Source organism: Mustela nigripes, chromosome X (genome assembly GCF_022355385.1).
Source record: "Mustela nigripes isolate SB6536 chromosome X, MUSNIG.SB6536, whole genome shotgun sequence".
Taxonomy (NCBI): Eukaryota; Metazoa; Chordata; class Mammalia; order Carnivora; family Mustelidae; genus Mustela; species Mustela nigripes.
In genome coordinates this window covers 86,914,087-86,935,377 of record NC_081575.1, presented here as the reverse complement: position 1 = coordinate 86,935,377, position 21,291 = coordinate 86,914,087, and the positions used below count along the sequence as shown (strand labels likewise).

General features: G+C 40.9%; 2 non-coding genes across 2 annotated transcripts; both read left to right on the top strand.

Moving 5' to 3' along the window:
• The first annotated feature begins 3,842 nt into the window (after window positions 1-3,842).
• Window positions 3,843-3,945, top strand: LOC132007909 (U6 spliceosomal RNA). The gene has a single exon (XR_009401465.1). It is a non-coding gene; the product is annotated as a U6 spliceosomal RNA (small nuclear RNA).
• Window positions 3,946-5,084: 1,139 nt separating this feature from the next.
• LOC132007895 (U6 spliceosomal RNA) lies at window positions 5,085-5,187 on the top strand. Its single transcript, XR_009401451.1, has one exon. It is a non-coding gene; the product is annotated as a U6 spliceosomal RNA (small nuclear RNA).
• The last annotated feature ends 16,104 nt before the right edge of the window (window positions 5,188-21,291 follow it).

Below are 21,291 nucleotides of genomic sequence, written 5' to 3'. Positions count from 1 at the left end.
CTGTGACCCTGCGGGACCTGAGCCCACGCTGACCCCGCGTGGGCTTCGCCCCGGTTTAGCCTCTGGAGTGATGTCCCTCAGCGGAACAGACTTTTAAAAGTCCTGATTTTGTGCTCCGTTGCTCTGCCGCTTGCCGGGAGCCGGCCCCTCCCCCTGGGGTCTATCTTCCCATCGCTTTGGATTCACATCTCCGCCAGTCCTACCTTTCAGAAAGTGGTTGTTTTTCTGTTTCCAGAATTGCTGTTCTTCTTCTCTTCGATCTGCCGATGGATTTGCCTGTGTTTACAATCTTTAGATAAGCTATCTAGCTGATCTCCTGCTAGCTGAAGTAGTCTCAGCCTGCTACTTCTCCGCCATCTTGACTCCTCCCGAAGCTCACCATTTTTAAAATATTTTATTTATTTATTTGACACAGAGAGTGAGATCACAAGTAGGCAAAGAGGCAGGCAGAGAGAAAGGGGGAAACAGGCTCCCTGCTGAGCAGAGAGCCCAATTCGGGGTTTGATTCCAGGACTCTGAGATCATGACCTGAGCGGAAGGCAGAGGCTTAACCACAATGAGCTATCCAGGCGCCCTACAGCTCACCAATTTCTTTTTTTTTTAAGAGTTTATTTATTTATTTGACACAGAAAGAGATCACGAGGAGGCAGAGAAGCAGGCAGAGAGAAAGGGGGAAACAGGCTGCCTGCTGAGCAGAGTGCCCAGTTCAGTGCTTGACCCCAGGACCCTGAGACCATGACCTGAGCCGAAGGCAGAGGCTCAACCCACTGAGCCACCCAGGTGCCCCACAGCTAACCAATTTCTTAAAACATAACTAAAACACAGTTAAATACCAACATGTAAGTCACAATAAATTGGGTCGAGTAAAATGTTCAAATTATCACATTCTGACAGGCAAACAATCAATGTGGTTAGCAATAAATAGTTGGAATTCCACTTCCAGCCAAAATGGATAATAGGCACCAGATTACCCACCCAACAAAAACAAACCCAAACTGGACAACATTGATTTTTGAGACACTGCATATCATGTATCAAAAGACAGTGATCCCTGAGAAATGAAAAACAAATTGAGTAAGCCCAATGATTAGCCCAGTTTACTGATTTGGAAGAATTCCCAGGTTGAAGTGCAGGGAAGGGGAACTGAGGCAGAGCCAGAAGGACTCTTTGAGTTAAGGAGATGTGCATTAGAGTCTGTAAAGAAGAATATGGCTAGGGTTTGCAAAACAGAGTATCAGAGAAGAGATAGCTTCACACAGGGAAAACTTTGGTGATTTGCAGGGAAATCAGTCTTGAGTATTTAGCAGAATATTGATCAGTGCCTACAAGTATGAAAAAATCCCAAGACTGGAGAAAGAACCACCCAAAAGGATTATAAGTAATAGTGCCTGGTGCTCACTGTGAGTTGGGAGTAATCCCAGTAGCTAGACTGGAAAACTTCATGATTTATGAAGCATCAGTTGAAGTACACAGAACGGATTTACCTCAGAAGTAAGGGGTAATCAGTACTAAACAACACTGTTCCAGTCCCACCTAATACATTTAAAAAACAAAACTCAGGGCACCTGGGTGGCTCAGTGGGTTGAGCCGCTGCCTTCGGCTCAGGTCATGATCTCAGGGTCCTGGGATCGAGTCCCGCATCGGGCTCTCTGCTCAGCGGGGAGCCTGCTTCCTCCTCTCTCTCTCTCTGCCTGCCTCTCTGCCTACTTGTGATCTCTCTCTGTCAAATAGATAAATGAAAAATCTTAAAAAAAAAAAAAAAAAAAAAAACAAAACTCAGACTATCTGACATTTAATCAAAAATTACCAGGCTTGCAAAAAAGCAGAAACCATGACCTATAATGACAAAAATAATCACACAGTTAAAACTGACCCAGAACAGGTAAACAGATTAGAATAAGTAAACAATGACATCAAAACTGTTGTTATAACTAGGATGCCTGGGCACTTCAGTTGGTTAAGCAAGCATCTGCCTTCAGCTCAGGTCATGATCCCAGGGTCCTGGGATCAAGTACGGTGTCGGGCTGCTTGCTCAGTGGGGAGCCTGCTTCTTCCTCTGCCTCTGCCCTTTCCCCTGCTTGTGCTCTCTCTCTCTCTTATAAATAAATAAATTAATTTTAGGGGCGCCTGGGTGGCTCAGTCCTTAAGCGTCTCCCTTCGGCTCAGGTCATGATCCCAGGGTTCTGGGATCGAGCCCCACATCAGGCTCCCTGCTCAGCAGGAAGCTTGCTTCTCCCTTTCCCACTCCCTCTGCTTGTGTTCCCTCTCTCGCTGTGTCTTTTTCTATCAAATAAATAAATAAAATCTTTTAAAAAATTAATTTTAAAAAATTTAAAAAGTTAACTGTCTTTCCTATGTTCAACAACTTAAGTAGAGATGTGGAAGATAAAACAGAAGACCAAATCAAAATTCTAGAAATAAAAACTGCCATGTCAGAGATGGAAAATACATCTCTGGATAAGATTAATGGCAGATTAGTCCTTGTAGAAGACACTATTCACAAACTCAAAGACATGGCAAAAGGAACTAAACAAAATAAAACACGCAGAAAAAATTTTAGGAAGTAAAAGAGCACCTATGAGCTGTGAGCAATAGCCTGTGTACTAATCTACATGTAACTGAAGTTCATGAAAGGGAAGTGGAGAAATTAAGAAAATTTGAAAAAATAATGACTTCTAAATCCAAATCTTATGAAAAATATAGGCCCAGAGATTCAAGAAACTTAGAATGCCCCAAGTACAAGAAAGATGAAAGCAACTACTGCCAAGAATATTACAATAAATTTGTAAAAACAATGATAAAGAACAAATCTTAAAAATGGTGAGAAAAAAATGGGTTACCTACAGAGGAGCAAAAATAAAGATGACAGTAAATTTCTTGTGGGAGAAAATCAAGTGAGAAGACAATGAAGTGACATTTTACTAGAAGCAAAAATGGTCAATTTAGAATTCTATATCCAGTGAAAATATGGTTCAAAAATGAAAGCAAAATAAAAACTTTCTGATGCAAAGGCTGCGAGAATTTATCACCAGTACACAAGCACTGTAAGAAATGTTAAAGGAAGTCGTTCTGGCAGAAGGTAAATCATACCATGTGGCAGTAGAAATATATATAAAGAGGAGATCCTGGCTGGCTCAGTCAGTTGAGCATGTGACTCTAGATCTTGGGGTTGCATGTTCAAGCCCTACATTGGGTGTAGAGATTACTTAGATAAATAACACTTTAAAAAAACTGGGAGGAGAAAACTCTCTCTCTCTTTCTCTCTCTCTCAAAAAAAAAAAAAAAGGAAACCTATATAAAGAAATAAAGAGACCTAGAAATTGTAACTATATGGGTAAATTTATATTTATCTTGTCATTTAATGATTTTTTTTAAAAAATGGGCTGTTTAAAATAATAACAATGTAATTTGGTGTTTATAACCTATGTAAAAGTAAAATGGATGATGATGATACAGAAGTTGGGAGGCAAGAAATATACTATTGTTAAGTTCTTATACTATATGTGAAGTGATGTAATATCATTTTAAGGTAGACTGTGGTAAGTTAAAATTGTATACTATAAACTCTAAGGCAACCACTAAAATAAGAAAACAAAGAGTTAAGCCAACTAGGGGAGAAAATGGAATCATAAAAATATTCAATTAATCCAAAAGAAGGCAGAAAAAGAGGAACTGGAGAACACAGACCAGATAGAACAAATAGAAATCAAATAGCAGGAAAGTAAATTTAAACCTAACTGTACCAATAATCATATTGGTAATCTCAATAATCAATTGGTAATCTCAATGCCCCAATTAAAAAGCAGAGATATCAGATTTGATTTAAAAAGTAAGATTTGGTACTGCTTTGGCAGCATATATACTAAAATTGGAATGATACGGGGAAGATTAACACAGTCCCTGTGAAAGGATGACGTGCAAATTCATGAAGCATTCCATATTTTTATGTAATGAGCACTGGGTATTACATAGGACCGAAGAATCACAGACTTCTACCTCTGAAAACAATAATACATTATATGTCAATTATTTGAATTTAAATAAAAATGAATAAATAAATACTAAAAAATTTTAAAAGTATGATTTGGTTATTTGCTGCATACAAGAAAACAATTCAAATATAAATACACAAACAGCTTTGAAGAATAGAAAAATATATATCATTGTAACACTAATAAAAAGAAAGCTTTAGGGGTCCCTAGGTGGATTAGTCGATTAAGCATCTGCCTTTGGCTCAGGTCATGATCACAGGGTCCTGAGATTGAGCCCCCCCCCCCCCAATTAGGCTCCCTGGTCCCTCTCCTTGTGCTCTCTCTTTCTCTGTCAAATAAATAAATAAATCTAAAAAAAGAAAGCTTTAGTGGCAATATTAATATCAGACAAAGTAGATTTCAGAACAAAGAATATTTCCATGGATAAAGAACACCATTTCACAATGATAAAGGATCACTTTATCAAGAGTACATAAAAATCTAAAATATTTATGCACCTAATAACAGAGTTTCAAAATACATGAAACAAAACTGATAGAATGTCGAGAAGAGTTAGATAAATCCACCAATGAAGTAAAAGATTTCAGTATCCCTCTCAATAATTGATAGAACAAGTAGACAGAAAATCACTAAAAATAGAAAAAAGCCTAACAACAATGCTAACCAAAGTGACCAAATTGACTTAGATAGAACATGCCACCCAAAGACAATTTTTGTCAAGGGCACATGGAACATTTATGAAGGTGAGCATATGCTGGGCCATCAAACAGTTCTCTCAATAAATTTAAAGTGTTCAGACCTACAAAGCATCTTGTCTGACTACAATGGAATTGAGTTAGAAATTAATAATAAGAAAATCTCTGGAAAATTCCCAAATATTTGGAAATTAAATAGTCGACTTCTAAAAAACTCATGGGTCAAAGAAGGAATAAAAAGAGAAATAAAAAAAAAGTATTTTGAAACAGATAAAAATTAAAATACAACTTTTGTGGGATGTCTCTAGACAATATTTAAAGAAAAATTACCAGAAAAGCAGAAAGGTCTCATATCAATGATCTCAGTGTTGACCTTAAAAAACTGGAAAAAGAGTACCTGCTTTAGCAGCACATGTACTAAAATTGGAACGATACAGAGAAGATTAGCATGGCCCCTGTACAGGGATGGCACACAAATTCATGAACTGGTCCATATTTTTAGAGTATGATGCTAAGCAAAATAAGTCAGTCAGAGAAAGACAAATACCACGTGATTTCAGCCACATGTTATCAGAAGGGAGGTGAGTGAGAAGATGGATGAAATAGGAGATGGGGATTAAGGAGGGCACTTATGATGAGCACCAGGTGTCATGTGGAAGTGTTGAATCATTAAATTGTACACCTGAAACTAATATTGCACTGTATGATAACTAACTGGAATTTAAATAAAAACTTGGGGAAATAAAGAAGCTAAAAAAAATTGGGGAAACTAAAAATAAAAAAGAAAGTTTAGAGCAGAAATCAATGGACTAGACAGGATAAAAACAATAGAAAAAAATGTAAAATCACGAATTGATTCTTGGAGAAAATCAATAACATGATAGAACTCTTGCCAGACTATTCAGCAGAGAGAGAGAGAGAATTAACACAATTTACCAACATTAGGAATAAGAGATGAAATCACTATGGATTCTATGAATGTGAAAAGAATAAAAATGGTGTGCTATAAATCACTTTATGTCAATTAATTTGATAACAGATGAAATGGACAAATTCTTTGAAAGACACATGCTATCAAAGCTCTGTCAAGAAAAAAATAGATAATCTGAATAGTTTTAAAAATTAGATATTAGCCACCCAGCACTTGGGTGGCTCAGTCGATTAAACATCTGCCTTTGGCTCTGTTCATGATCCAGGGGGCCTGAGACAGAGCCCCATATGTCAGGCTCCCTGCTCAGTGGGGAGTCTGCTTTTCCTTCTCCCTCTGCCTCTCCCCCCATTTGTGCTCTTTCTCTCTCAAAAAATACATAAAATCTTAAAAATAAATAAATCTAAAAAATAAAAACTAAATATGTACTGGGGTATGGCTCAGTTGGTTGACCATCCAACTCTTGATTTCAGCTCAGGTCATGATCTCAGGGTCATGAGATGGAGTCCTGTGTTGGGCTCCCTGCTCGGTGTGGCGTCTACTTAAGACTCTCTCACTTGGCATCTGCCCCTTCCCCTATTCTCTCTCCTTCTCTCTCTCTCTCAAAACAAACAAACAAACAAACAAATAAATAAGTAATTAAAAAACCTTCTCACAAAGAAATCCTCAGGCCTTGATGGCTTCACTGCAGAATTCCAATATGTTACGAAGAAATAACATCAATTCTTCGCAAACTCTTCTGTAAAATAGTTGACAAAAACAAGCACATGAAAAGATGCTCAACTTCATCAGTCATTAAGGAAGGGCAAATTAAAACTGCAATGAGATACTACTACATACTCATTTGAATGGCTCAAATTTAAAAGATAAACCATACCAAGCACTGGCAAGGATTTGAAGGAACTGGAATACTCATACGCTACTCGTGGGAACATAAAATGATATAACTGCATTGCAAAACATTTTGGCAGTTTCTTAACGTATGAAACATACATCTATTATATATGACCCAGCCATTCCATGCTAAGTAATCACCTAAGAGGAAAAAAAAGTATGTGTCCATACAAATACTTGTACAGGTAGTCCACAACAACTTTTTAAAACATAGCCCTCAGCTGTAAATTATCCAAATATCCATCAACTGGTGAGGGAATAAATAAACAAATCATGATGTAGTTATTCAATGTGATACCACTCAGTAATAAAATGAAATGAACTATTGATATATACTGCAACATAAATGGCTCTCAAAATAATTATGCTGAGTAAAGAAGCTGGACTAAAAGAGTATATATATATTTATGATTCATTTACATAAAGTTCTAGAAAATGCAATTTAATCTATAATGACAGATAATAAGATCATAAGTTTCCCAGGGAAGGGAGGCTAGAGCTCAGAGGGCAATGGGGGAGCTATTCCAACATGAAATAAGAGACCTTTGGAGAGTGATGGAGATGTTTATCATTTCAATTGTGGTTATGGTCTCAAGCATATTTACATATGTCAAAATTATAAATAACAGTCTTTAAATATTTATAGTTTGTCATACATCAATTATACCTCAATAAAGTTGTTAAAAACAGGTAATTGTTTTAGGTGGCTCAGTGGGAAGACCATGTGACTCTTGATTACAGGGTTGTGGGTTCAAGGCCCACTTCAGGTATGAAGCCTACTTAAAATTTTAAAAAAATAATAATAATTGGTTTATTTGCAGTTACTTAGCTTTTCTTAGCACCGGCAGCACACTGGCTTTGCACCCCATCTTGTTCCTTTTCAAAATGTCTTCTCCACGTATTATGACATTCTACCAATTTTATTTACTTAAGATTTGTATGTGACTTAAGATTTTTAATGGTATGTTACATTTCCCCCAAACAGTATTAGGTTTTAAAATGTGGCAAGTGTTTAAATGTGAAAACAAAGTTTCAAATATAGTTTGTACAATAGAAATATAAGCTCCAAACTGATGTAGTGCAAGGTACCTACATTTGTACCTTGGGTTCGGCAGAAAGCAGAGCTTAAGTTTCCTGAAGCCCATTGCTTGTATTTTATCAGGGATACTATTTCAGGAAGCAGGAGAGGAAGAGAGTGGGACAGCTGAAGTACAACAAACATAAAATGGTGCTGTTAAGCCCTCTGTTGTTAAGTGCAACAGAATGCTAGATTTGTGGCACTCGACCCCCCCCCCCCAAAATATCACTATAGAAAGCACTCAAGGACTCCGCTGGGGACAGTGTGTAGATAAAGAGGAAGAGATTTATTTACCGGTTCTTGGATCTCATTGGTCAAAGGTTTACTCCACAGGATGTTAACCATCCTACACTTCTGGTTTGTGCAGGCCAAGGTGAAGGTATGGGCCAGAGTACCAAGGAGAGAAGCAGGAGGTTTAGCTGGGAGGGGAGGCACCCTGATTGGGACCAGAGGAAGAAAGGCCTCATCAAACTTCTGTCACCACAATAGCTGAAAAGAAAACAGATGAGAGTAAGAAGATCTGAAATAGGCATCAGAAATGTGTAACACATCTATGTTCTATGCTTATGCAGAACTGGGGTGTGTCTAAACTGGTTTTTTGTTCTATGTTCTAGGTGATACACGTAACCTACAGTTCATCCTATTTGACATCCTAATGTGACCCACCGCTTAGTTTCATAGGAATATGCTTTTTAATCAGTCTTGCAGCGTTCAGCCCTGCTCTTCACTAATTTTACCCTGAGCACTTTTATTTTTATATTTGGCTTAAACAACAGATATTTATTTTTTCACTTTCAGAGGCTACAAGTTCTGGACCCAGATGCCATTAGCTCAAACACTTTGATCAGCACTGACTTCTGGGCTTTACCACCTCCCAGCTGAAATGTGACACCTGGCATCAACCTTGGAATCAGTATTTTATTAAAGTTTCCAGGTGATTCAAATGTGTAGCCATGGTAGAGAACCACCGAATCACTTCAGTCTCCCAGCTGTCCCTTCTATGTTCCATGCTGGTTACCAACTCTGACTAGTTTTCGTGTCTTCGCTACATAAAGAAATGCTCTCTTCATTTCTAAATAGTATCCACTGTCTGAAGTACATTCTAAGTTTTACCTCACCTAGCTATCTTTTCCTAACTAGTTTATCCTTTGGGCTCTTTCCCTTCTTTCTGCATCATCTTTATTAAGCATCCTCCACACCTCTCTTAGCAATCTATAGTGAAATCTTTTTTTTAAAAAATGTCTTTCTAGGGTCACCTGGGTGGCTCACTTGGTTAAACTTCTGGCTTCGGTTTAAGGTCACAATCATGGAGTTCTGGGATCAAGCCCCGTGTCAGGGTCCCCACTCAGCGGGGAGTCTGCTTCTCCCTCCCCCTCTGCTTCTCCACCCCCAACTTGTGCTCTCTCTCTTGCTTGCTCTCTCTCTCAAATAAAGAAATAAAATCATTTAAAAAATTCCTTTCCATACTTAATTACTTTTCTCTTCCCACTGACCCATGAGCTCCTAGGTTTTAATTTACACATGTTCTTCATGTAAAGGGATTCTTCCCCTGAAATTTTTGTTTGTTCTGTTTATTTTGAAAAAGGTCAGCATGGCAAACAGATTTTAGGGTGACTCCAAAAATCCTCTGTCTTCTTGTGTTTATGCCCTTATATAATCCTCTCCCTTGGAATGTGTGTGAAATCTGTGACTTGCTTCTGATCAATAAATTATGGCAAATGTGAGGGATGTCATCCCAATGATTATGTTACAATATACAAGACTCTATCTTCCTAGCAGTCTCTCTCTCACTGGCTCTGAGGAAGCAAGCTTCCATGAATCCTACAGCCCCAAGGAAACGAATTCTTCCAGGAACCCGAGGGAGCTTGGAGTCAAATTCCTCTGCACTCAGCCCTCTGACTTCTGGCTGATCCTTTTATTTCAACCTCATGAGACCCTGAACAGAGGCCCAAACTAAATAATACTATAACTTCTGACCTACAGAAGCTGAGATAACTAATGAATCTTGTATTAAGCTGCTAATTTCATGAAAATTCATCATACAGTGATAAAAAACTAACATATTTTGGTACAAGTAGTAGAATGTTGCTGTATCAAATGCCTAGAAATGTGGGAATGGCTTTGCAGCTTAGCAGTAGATAGACTCTGGAAGAATCTGGAGGAACATTCTAGAGAAAGCCAAAGTTGCCTCCAGCAGTAGAAGTCTGGACTTGGAATATTCTATGGGTGAGGGTTCAGATGAAGTGAGGAATGTGTTAATGGAATGGAAGAAAGGAGAATCCTTGTTATGTAGGAACAGAAGGCTCAGAAAAAGGATCTCCTGCTGTTATGGGCAAAGCACAACTTAGAAGCCATTGAACTCAGTTATTGAGCTAAGGAGATTCACCAGTGAAGTATTAACAGTGTTGCCTAGTTTATTCTTCTTGATTGGAGTGAAATATAAGAGGAGAGAAACAAATCGAGAGAAGAAAAAAAAGAAGAAAGAGGACTTGATGATTTTGGAAATGCAGTCTTTTCAGATGGCAAAGAGATGCTAAAATTAAGACAGCTCCGTCTAGACAAAGACTGTCTAGGAAGAGTATAACCCTATAAGCTTTTGCTAAAATGTCAGAAAGGTCAAGAAGTCAGAAACGTTAGAGTGTTTGGTCATACAAGGGACCCTTTCAAGAGATTGTGTTTCACAGATCCTCTCAATCAAACCACAGGCTTTCTAGAAAGCCTCTATGCCCTCCCAACAAGAGGTCTGAATAGAGAAGGGATTGTTTTGGGAAAACAACAACAACAACAAAAATCTATGGGTGTGGTTTTTGTCTAATGGAGCAAACCCCTCTGAAATCCACGGAACACCCACAAAGTTTCTGAGAAAATTGTTTCATAATAAACACTGCCAACTTGAACTGAAAAGGACAAGGAGAGTACAAAATGGAGAGGCAGCTGGATCCCCAAAAGTACACTGGCAGGAATCAGGCTGATAAAACCACCAAGTGGCAAATACAGGCTACTTCTTGTGAGAACAGAAGGATGATTAACACAGAACCAAGAGCAGAGGGTGGAGTTAAGAGCCAGGAAAAATGATTTCCACCCTGAAATTTAATCAAGTAACTCGCACTATCTGCCTGCTTGGATTTCAGAACGGCCATGGACTGTTGACTCCTTTTCCTCTCCATTCTGTCCCTTTTGGAACTGGAATGTCTGCCGCCTTTGTGCTGTGTTCGTCTCACCATTGTATATTGGGTATGCGGGGAGTGGGTAATGTGCCTCTTTAGTTTCACAGGGCCTACAGCGGGAAAGCAATTGTAGCCCCAGAGCTGTGCATCTGTGACACCCAGAAGTCTCCTCCATACCTGGACCTGATTTAGATTATGAGATTTTGGACTTTGAGCTGACCCTCTAATGCCATGCAACTCTTGGGAATCTTTGGACAAGGGTAAATGTATTTCCCATGTGAGAGAGACATGAATAATCATGGTGGCCAGAGGATAGACTCTAGAAGACTTTCTTGGTATATGGCTCTTATGATCCCCACCTCCTTCTGTTCACACCCTTATATATCCCTTCTCCTCCCCTTGAGTGTGGGGGACACCTGTGACTTACTTCTAACCCGCAGAATATGTCAAAGTGATAGATGGTCACTGCCATGTCTGTGTTCTGTTACATAAGATTCCATTTAGCTAGAGGTTTCTCTCTCAGTGGCTGGCTTTGAAGAAGCTAGCTTCCATGAATCCTACAGCCACAAGGAAATGAATTCTGCCAATATGAGGCCACTCGGTAGCAAATCCTTCTCCAATCAAGCCTCAGATGGGAACACAGTCCCGCCCAACACCTTCATTGCAACTTTGTGAGCTACTAAAGCAGAGGACCCAGTTAAATCACGCCCAGACTTGTGACCCACAGACACTGAGATAATGAATGTATGTTGTTGTAAGCTAGTCAATTTGTGGCCATTTGTCATGCGGAGACAGAATGCATACGGTCAGACTTTCCACTGCTATAGTTCAGTCACCATTCCTACTCAAGTAAGCCACAGGGAAAAGATGAGATCATACCTGCCTTCCATTTTTAAACATTTACTTCAATCTCTTCATTATTCACACTCTGCAGGTTTGGACACAGGGATTGGAAGCCAAACTTCCTGACTGTTAGGGTGGTGGTTCTCAAATGTTAGCATGCACTTAGAGGGCTTATTAAAACACAGTGCTGGGTCCCACCCCTGGAGTTTCTGATTCAATAGGACTTGAGTGGGGCTTAAGTCTCTGCATGTCTAGTAAGTTCCCAGTGATATTGATGCTGTGGGTCCATGGCCAATACTTTGAGAATAACTTCTACTGAATGTCTTTACTACGGTTCTTTCTGTGGCCACCATGATATACATTTTTTGCAGTTTGCTCTGACCCCTTTTCTCGTAATGATTGATATTGTAAGCTGCTGGAATTTCCAGATTCAGGCTGGCAGTTGCTATGGCAACACACAGGGTTGCCCTGCGCTTGAGTCCCTGAGTGAGGATGGCCCCAGATGAATCACTGACATAAGTGACTTATAAGTGGCATGGATGTTTCTCTTGAGTTGTCTGCTTCCTTCCGTGACCCTATTCCTGTTTTTTCCCCCCTTTCCTGGGAATGTGTTTTTTTGAGTCTCAAGATTCTTCTAAGATGATAATAACAAAATCTGAGGTTTATGGGGTTCTCCACATTTATGGAACAATATCTTTTTCAGCACAAAACCAAATTTCATTAGCCTAGCAACCCTATGAGGCATGCTGCGTAGGCCATATTGTTTCCATTAACAGATAATGAGTAGAGGGCTCAAAGGCACTCAGAGTCACACCAGGCAGAAAGTGACAGGGGTAAGTCTGGAACCCAGAACTCTTGATTTCCCCTCTAGCACAGGGGTTGCTGGCAGGAGACAGATGGCCCAGTCAGAAGGATAAGTGGAGAGAGCTTACCAGAAAGAACTAACAAGCGATAGTCAACTACCCCAGGATAAGAAGGTAGCCCAGAGGCTCAAAAGGACAGAGTGGTTAAGTGATCTGAAGAGAGAGCTGGAAGGACACCTGGGTGACTCAGTTAAGTGTCTGCCTTTGGCTCAGGTCATGATCCAGGGATCCTGGGATTGAATCCTGCCTCGGACTGCCTGCTCAGTGTACCTGCTGCTCCCCCTGCTTGGGCTCCCTCGCTCTCATTCTCTCTGACAAAAAAAAAAAAAAAAAAAGGAAAAGCGAGAACAAGAGTAACCACTGTAGCTATGGGAGGGAGTCCAATAGGAACTGTGGCCCTCAGTGGCCAAATGGCAGGCACCGCCAATGCAGGGATCTGCAGGAAGGGGGTTGGGACAATGAACAACCAGCTTCTCTCCCCAGAATATGACAGAGGCTTAGGATGAGGCAGAGACATTCTGCCTTGTGGCTGCCCAATCAGGAGGCCGCTACAGGTTTCTGGACAGGGAGTGATACCTGAAAATGGGGTGTGGAGAGAACTGGCCTGCCGGTGTGTTACAGGGCAGATGGGAGGGAAGAGAAGTTGGAGGAATGGAGTTCAAAGGATGGTGTAGGACTTAGAACATCTTCCATTTCTGTCCACACTGACGTGGCCCTGACCAGAGCAGGCAAGGAAAGATACATGAGAGTTGTGCATGGGTGTGTCCCTCCTCCATCCCTAGGACATGTTTGTTTAAAAGAATTACCTGGGTGCCTGGATGGCTCATCGGTTAAGCATGTCTTCAGCTCAGGCCATGATCCTGGGGATGGAGTCCTGAGTCATGCTCTTTGCTCAACGGGGAGTCTGCTTCTCCATCTCCCTCTACTACTTTCCCTGCTTGTTCTCTCACTCTCTCTCTCTCCCTCTCTTTCTGTGTGTGTGTGTGTGTGTGTGTGTGTGTGTGTGTGTGTATGTGTCTGTGTTGCTCTCTCTGAAAAATAAAAACCTAAAAAAATAAAATTTAAAAATTAAAGAATTATCCTAATATACTTGGATACTCAATGTTGAGTTTGAAGACCTTTTCAGGCTTTAAGGGGGGTATGACTGGCCTTTTGTTCTTGGCTTGGATTCCTAAAAAGCAGACTCTGAGAGATAAACTCAGTAGTTTATTCCAGAGGTCCAGGGGAACACCAGCATGGAAATAGAGAAGTGAGACAGAAAAACCAAGAAAGGGGGTATTATCAATCCAGCCATCCCAGTGAGGGACTGGCACTAAATTTCGTGGATAAATTCTGGCAACCAACATAATACATACATCTCAGAAACATCCCACTTGAGAGACAAAGGACTTGGCACATTTGTACACCAGCTCTGACCATCATTGGTGGAAGGCCATTCTTGGGGAGCATTAATTCCCAACACTTCCAGCCTGATACATGCCCAGGCAGAGTGGCCAATGGTGGTTTGGGACATGGACTTCTGACCCCGAGTTGGAGACATTGGCAGTTGGAAGCCATTTTGAGTGGAATGAACTGGGTATGGTCTGGGCCTTGATACCACCTGCTACCTTGTCATTAGCAAGATGGTCCTCCTCGACCACTCTGCAGTCCCTACCCACTTAACACAGTGCCTGCAACTGCTGTGCCCAGAGTTCTAGTCGATCACACACAAAATCAAGCCAGCAGGGTTGCTTTGAAGGTTACAGCATTGTTGGACAAATACCATATTGGGCAGTGGAATTGGTAATTAAAGGTAGGAGGTAAATTTTGATGCTTTTTTAAGGTTCTGGGGGAGGAGTGGGGTGGGGAAGACATATTGTCAAATTGGTGGGGACATCCAGTGCAGCTAACATAGCAGCTGGAAGTTCACCAAGGCTGTGTACCCAGGACTCCGAACTTGTCAACCCAAAAGCAAAAAGGGGAGGCAGTAGGCAAGGAAAGTAGCCAGACAGCACTCCCCCTGCTTGGCATAGTGTGTCCCTTTGTCGCCCTGACATGGCTGCAAAACAACCCCCATAGAGCTTACTCTGCTGAAAAACAAGAGCTTCAAAGTGGTGTCAGTTTCCATCAAGTTTCAGAATGGCCCAGCCCCTTGTCCCATGACTTACACCTCACTGAGTTTATATCTCTGGATTCAGCCAGGACACCTGCCCTGCTCTACATCAGAGCACTCAGCAGGATCTTGAATCCACACAGACACAAGTTTTTGTTTTTGTTTTTTTTAAATGAGGCAGAGGGAAACAGTTTCTGTACCACACTGTGCTGAATTATTTACTCCCAGCCTGGTTTTCAGAGAGCTAGCTCTTCCTCAGCCTTGAATTTTACTGCAATACAAAGAAAGAAAATAAGTAAATAAGGAGAGAGAGGAAATCAATCCCTTGGAGACCTCCTGGCATCTGAAGTATCTTTTGAAATGGAGCCTGATGCTGAAATGATTATGTCATTCCAGAGTGCAATGCTAATATGCTCACAACTATGGCTAAATTGTGGAGTGAAGCACAATTTTGAAGCAATAAATTTGTGGCTGTGTGTTTAAGCAGAAAAAAATGCACCTAGAATTTGCATGCATTTATTTAATTAGGCATCTTAAAATTTAGAAATCGACTCCAAAATAATGCCTTTAGGCATTGCAGGCAAAAAAGTAAGTGCAGGTAATGGAAGTGAGGGTGTCTCCATTTCCTTTGAGATCAGGGTGAGGAAAAGGTATCTGGTGCACATGGGGAGGTATTTAATATGTCCATAAAAGAAAAACAATCATCTGCCTCTTTCCAGGATAAATGTCATGGACAGGGGATGAGGAACATTCCCAATATATTCCAAAGGGGTCTCTTGCCACATGGTTACATAAATCCAAGTTAACTTTATTTTTTTTCTCCTACTACTCCTTTACATTTATTCAGGAGAATTCTATCCCAGCCCCTAGACAAAATCCTGGGAAACTCCATTTCTTTTCTGGAGTGTTTGGGTAATAAAAATTCTTATGGTCACTTTCAGTCCAAAACACATTCTCTTTTTGGTAATTATCAGGAATCGAAATGTCCAGGTTTATGTGATGATCAAAATTTTGAACATGACCTGAGGCTGGTAGGAAGCCTGGAACAGGGGCTTGGGTCGGAAAGAGACATGGTCAGCTTTTGGTCTGGAGAAAAAAAAAAGTGCTTCTTTGTTTTTCTTCTCCCAGCTGTTCACCTGGACTTCATGCCTCCTGCCCCCCCTTCCTCCAGGGTGTGAGGTGGGAGAAGTATGTAGTTGGGGGTAGGGGGAGAGACAAGCCTTTCCTAACTGAAATGTCTCCCCACCGCACACAAAATACTGGGGCTCTGTCACCTGCAGTCCTCTTGCCCCAGGTGATGGACTCTCTCCTGTCTCATCTCTTTGCTATTTTCTTAGTCACTGGCTGTTTCCTTGGCTTTATTGTCAGCTTTATTCTCCAAAGATTTTTTTCACTGTATTAAGTGGGCCCTGCTGGATAGTTCCTATATTGATCCTACCGCTGCTTGTTTCTCTCTCTCAAACACACACACACACACACACACACACACACACACACACGTCCAAATCTGTTTCACAGGAAACACTTATGCATCCTTTTCTCCAGCAGATTCCAGAACTGTTTTTCATTGGTCCATCCAGTGTAGCCACCCACTAGAACTCTTAGTCCATCCATTCCAGGTATGAACTAGACATTCATCTACTGAGTCTCCCCTCGAAAGATGGGCAACACATATCACCCCACCAAATGGTTTTGCTGAAGTCCCTCTCTCATGATTGGAGGTAAAGAAAGAAGTATTTCCCAGTCTCCTCAACAGAGCTTTCTCAAGTAAATCACATCTAAAACAACTTCTCCTAAACTCTAGCCCTCAACTCTTTTCCCCCATGTTGTGAGTAACAAAACTCATAATTTTGGGTTTTTGCCATTTCTTTCTGCAAATCCTATAAGAAAGTTTATCTCAAGTCCCTTTGGTATCTGGTATCTATTAGTGTCTCAGCAGAAATTTCTATTTTAACATCCAATTACAAAGTAAAAAGTGTGAGGAGGCTATTTTTTTCCCCTCAGCCAGAACTTGGAAGTGGCCACAGACTCAGCAATAAGGAACCCTTGTCTGATATTTTGGAATTTGCCAAGGACGTCAGAATCACTTTTTCCTTTAATCTAGCAGGTCAAAAGCATTTATTGGGAAGGCACTGTGTACCCTCAAAATAGCTGTGATGTGTAAAATGTCATTTCTCCCCCACCCCCATTAGAAGAACTAGAGATACAGAAACAGGAAGTGGCTTTCCTGGAGACAGTAATGAGTTGTTAGAACTTGAGAAAGAACTCTATTATTGTGTGATCAACCAACAGACCAAGCCTGTTAAAAAACATATGACAGAATTCATTTTAAGTATTTCTGTCCCACAAGTCCATAGTCTTAGACTGATCTGAAGGATAAGACTGTGTGCAATCCAAGATCAGAAGAGTCAAGGAAAGTCTTTTCTGTAAAAGCCTTCAGGGGCCAGAGGTAGTACCAGAGCTGGAGGGCAGGAGATTATTGGATTAATCATATGGGTAGACAGAACTTCAGAAAAACGAATGCACCAGGGACAAGAAGAACTTGAAGTGAAAGCCAAGTTCCCCCAACTTGGAGGAGTCTTTCACGCTCCTCACTCAAACACGAATCCCTCTCATGAGGAAGAGCTACACCTTAGAAATGACCGTAACTCATCTCTTTCAGCACACCTTGGAAGCTTACTGGGGAGCTCACCTGCCTAGCTTTCTGCTGCCCTACTTATATCCATCTTGGCTCAGATAAACCCTCTCATGCCCAAAGTTACACAAACATGCATGTGCACGCACACACACACACACACACTAAATGGCAGAGACTTGCTCCTTCACATCAAACCTCAATTCTTGCTTTCTGAGTATACAGCTAGATCACATTTTCAAGCGTCTCTTGAGGTTAGGTGGGGCTGCATGACCGAGTCTTTGCCAATAGAATGAATTGCGAACTTCTATGTGTCACTTTTGCATCTGGCCCAAAGGGACCTCCCACATGCTACCCTCCATGTTGTTTCCCATTCTACCGACTTGAGGCAAATTGAGCGCAGCAAGCTTGGGAGCTACATGCTGGAGCTGGGTCTAATGTCATGGAAGAAGTCTGGGTCCCTGAATCGCTATTTGGAAGTGATTGGAAGTCCACCCATTTTTGACTTCACACGAGCAGGAAGGAAATGTCTATCACATTTGAAGCATTACAAATGTTGAAATTTGTATGTCACAGCATCTAGGGTTACCTTAAGCAATACAAACACCAAGATAAGTTGCTGGACTGAGGCACATCTCAGCTTGGGTTTCCTCTGAAAAGGTCAGAGTAAATATTGTAAATGTGACTTTGAGATCCTTTAGGGTGGAGTCCATATCTAGCTATCTTTGTATCCTCCTAAAAACAGTTCTTAAAGGAGTATCACATACAGTAAGAATTCAGTAGCCACTTGTTTAAAATATTCAAATGTTCAAATCTTAAGCAGAAGTATTGGCTGTGAAAATACTGACGAGCCCTTATGAGGGCTAAATAAAGGTGTACTGAATAAATGAATGAATGAACAAATAAATGGTATAGTTTGGTGAAAATAAGTCCCACCTGAGGAGTGACAGAGAAATTTGCTCATCTGTAAAATGAAGGTGATGATATCTTGCCCTTATTATCAAATCAGAAAATATACTTCCAAGCCTTTAATTGCTAAATGAGTAGGTGGCAGACACATGTAAGTTCTCTAATATAATTCGGATAAGTTACTTTATGTGTCGCTATGTTGGCAGCATGTTGATGACAGGATTGAAGCTCAAGGAAGGAGAATCAGCTGCAAAGCACTAGATAGCATCTTGGGAAAAATAAAAGAAGCTGTAGGAGTGTCCTCAAGGCTCCAGACCTCTCAAAATTCTGAGTCTTTTCTGATTTTCAGGCACAATAATGCCCACCATTTGCCACTGGACTTAAGAGAATGTCTTTGCATCAACCGTGCTCTGCAATCAGGGGCCAGCGCATGCCTTGTGTGTCTCCCTAGAGAGTACCTGCCACTTCTTAGGTTCCTGCTTGGCGATCACAGTCAGAAAAGAATTAAACAACACTGCTGTGCCAAATACTATGGAAGTTCATTCAACCATATTACATGATTGAAATGTCAGAATGTTTAAACACTTTCAGCCACATGAAAATACATTTGGACACGTTTGGAACAAAGCTAGCAGAGAACAACCATGGGAAATATTCCTATAAAATAGAGATGATCTAGTGGTTGAGGGACGGTTCTGGGTTGACTTTTGGTCATAGAAGCATGGGAGTGGGGAATGGGACAAAGTGGCTGCCTAGTGTGCCAATGGTGATGACAACCACTCACCAGCTAAAGTGGAAAGGTCTGTGCTGGGAATTACAATGGGTACACTCATGCCTGTAAGAGTATTGGCTGGGCAAATGACCAGCCCCAGAAGTCAAGAAATTTCCTGTGAGTTCAATGTAAGTTCACCCCTCCTATAGTCCCTAGTCCTTCCTCAGAAAGAGGAAACTCACATGCTAGGAAGAGCAAGGTTTCCTTTATGCAGACTTCATCCTCCATTGGTAGAAGTCAAGTAATAGTTCCCAGATTCTATGTATTCCTGTCTCAAACTGCACGACACTTACTAGCACAGTCTACTTTGGAACATCATGTCCTATATTCCTGTTCAGGTCAGTCACCAGAAGAAATCTGGGGCTCCCAGCCATCATCTATCCCTTGGCCTCTAGTCTCCTTATGGCTCTAAACATTGTCCTTTCTGTAACCATCTCCCTTCCTTCCGCCCCATTCCTCATAACCCCTTTACTTTATCTTCCCTTTACTTTTTTTCTCTAACTGAAACTTACCTTTCCTCAGATGCCCCTGCTTCACTGACAGCCTCCTCAAATGGTAGCCATTTTCTCTCCCGGACCCTTCATATCACTGGTTCTAGATGTGGAGTAGTGTCTTCCTTCCTCCTCATTATCTCTTTCAGGTCATTCTTCCTTACTCCTCCCTAAAAGTATACAACTTGGATGACCTCCATATTGCTAAATCCAGGGGTCCATTTGACATTCACATTTCCCTTGATAGACCAGCAGCCTTTTACTGAATTAATCACCCTTCCCACTAAGACATGGTCTTCATTTGGCTTCCAGGACACCATACTCTCCTGCTTGCTTCCTACCTTACTGGTTGCTTCTTCTCCATCCCCTGCTAATTCCTCCATATCCCACAGACCTCTAAATGAAGCCCCAGGATTTCATCTTTGAATATATTCTCTTTTCTGGGTACACTCACCATCTCAATGATCTCATTCAATCTCCAAGATTTCTCTACCCTCTATATGCTCATGACTCCCTAAGTTATATCTCCATCTCAGGCCTTCTCCTGAGCTTCAGATGTATACACCCAAGGGCCTGCCTGACATCTCCATCTGGATGTTAATATGCATTTCATATGCACACTGACCAAGCTCTTGGTCTTCTTCTCTAAATCTCCTCCTCTGAAGTCTCCCTCACACCACTCAAATCAGTTAATGACAATTCTAATATTCTTAGACATTCAGACCAGAAACCTTGAAGACATCCTTGACTCCTCTCATCCTCACACTATACAGCAAATTCATCAGAAAGTCCTGATGGACATTCTTTCAAAATAGATCCAGAATCTGACCAGTTCTCACCAGCTTTACTACTACAACTCTGCCCCAAGTGATGGCTATATCTCACTTGGATTGCTGCCATAGCTTCCTAACTGGTCTACTTCTGTCCTTGCCTCCTTCATCTTGATTCTAAACACAGCAGCCAAAGTAACCCCTTCAAACATAGGCAGAATATATCATTTTTCTGGTTATAACCATACTGTGGCTTCCTAGCTCACATTGTAAAAGCCAAAGTCCTTAAAATAATATGCAGGGCCTTACATGATTTGGTCAGTCACCCCATCTCTAACCTCATCTCCTACCACTGAAGACCCCAAAGCTTTCTTGTCATTCTCTGACTGTCCCAGGCACACTGCGGCCTTGGAGCCTTTGCATCTGCTATTTCCTCTGCATAGAATATTCCTTCTGTAAATGTCCATATGGCATACTCCTTCCCTCCTTTGGTCTGTCCAAAAGGCCATAATTACTCCATTTTTAACTCTATCTCCAGTCTCTGCTTCACTTTTCTTTTTTTACTTTTGCACTGACTCTGTCTATCATACTTGATATTTTTGCTATTTATGTCTCTTCCACTAAATTACAACTTCCATTTGGGTAAGGATTTTGGCCCATTTTATCCACCACTGTATATCTAGAACTTAGAAATATGCTGGTACATGGTAGGTGCTAAATAAATCTTTGTGGAAATAATTGTCTTACAAGAGACCCAGAGCATACTAGATGTTTCAAAAGTATTATTGAATACCGTGTGACTTCTCTTCACTGACCTGAAATCTAGTGCAGGACATTTTCCATCCCCAGAATCTCAGAACCATAACCCATGATCCACAGTCAGTATCTATTCTCAACTGCAACTTCCATTAGCATTACTTTGAGTGTATCACCATCCTTCTCAACCATCAGCTAGTATTCTACCCACACTGACCATGTGGTTTGAATTACAGGGACATTTTGTGTTTCATCATTTCTTCTTTTAGTGTCCATGTTTAGAGTCTGAAGTGTTTCAGAAGACTCCACAGTGATCCTAGAGGAATAGGGTTAATACCATACTAGTGGTCATAATGGACCATTCTTTTTTTAAAGTTTTATTTATTTATTTATTTGAGAGAGAGAG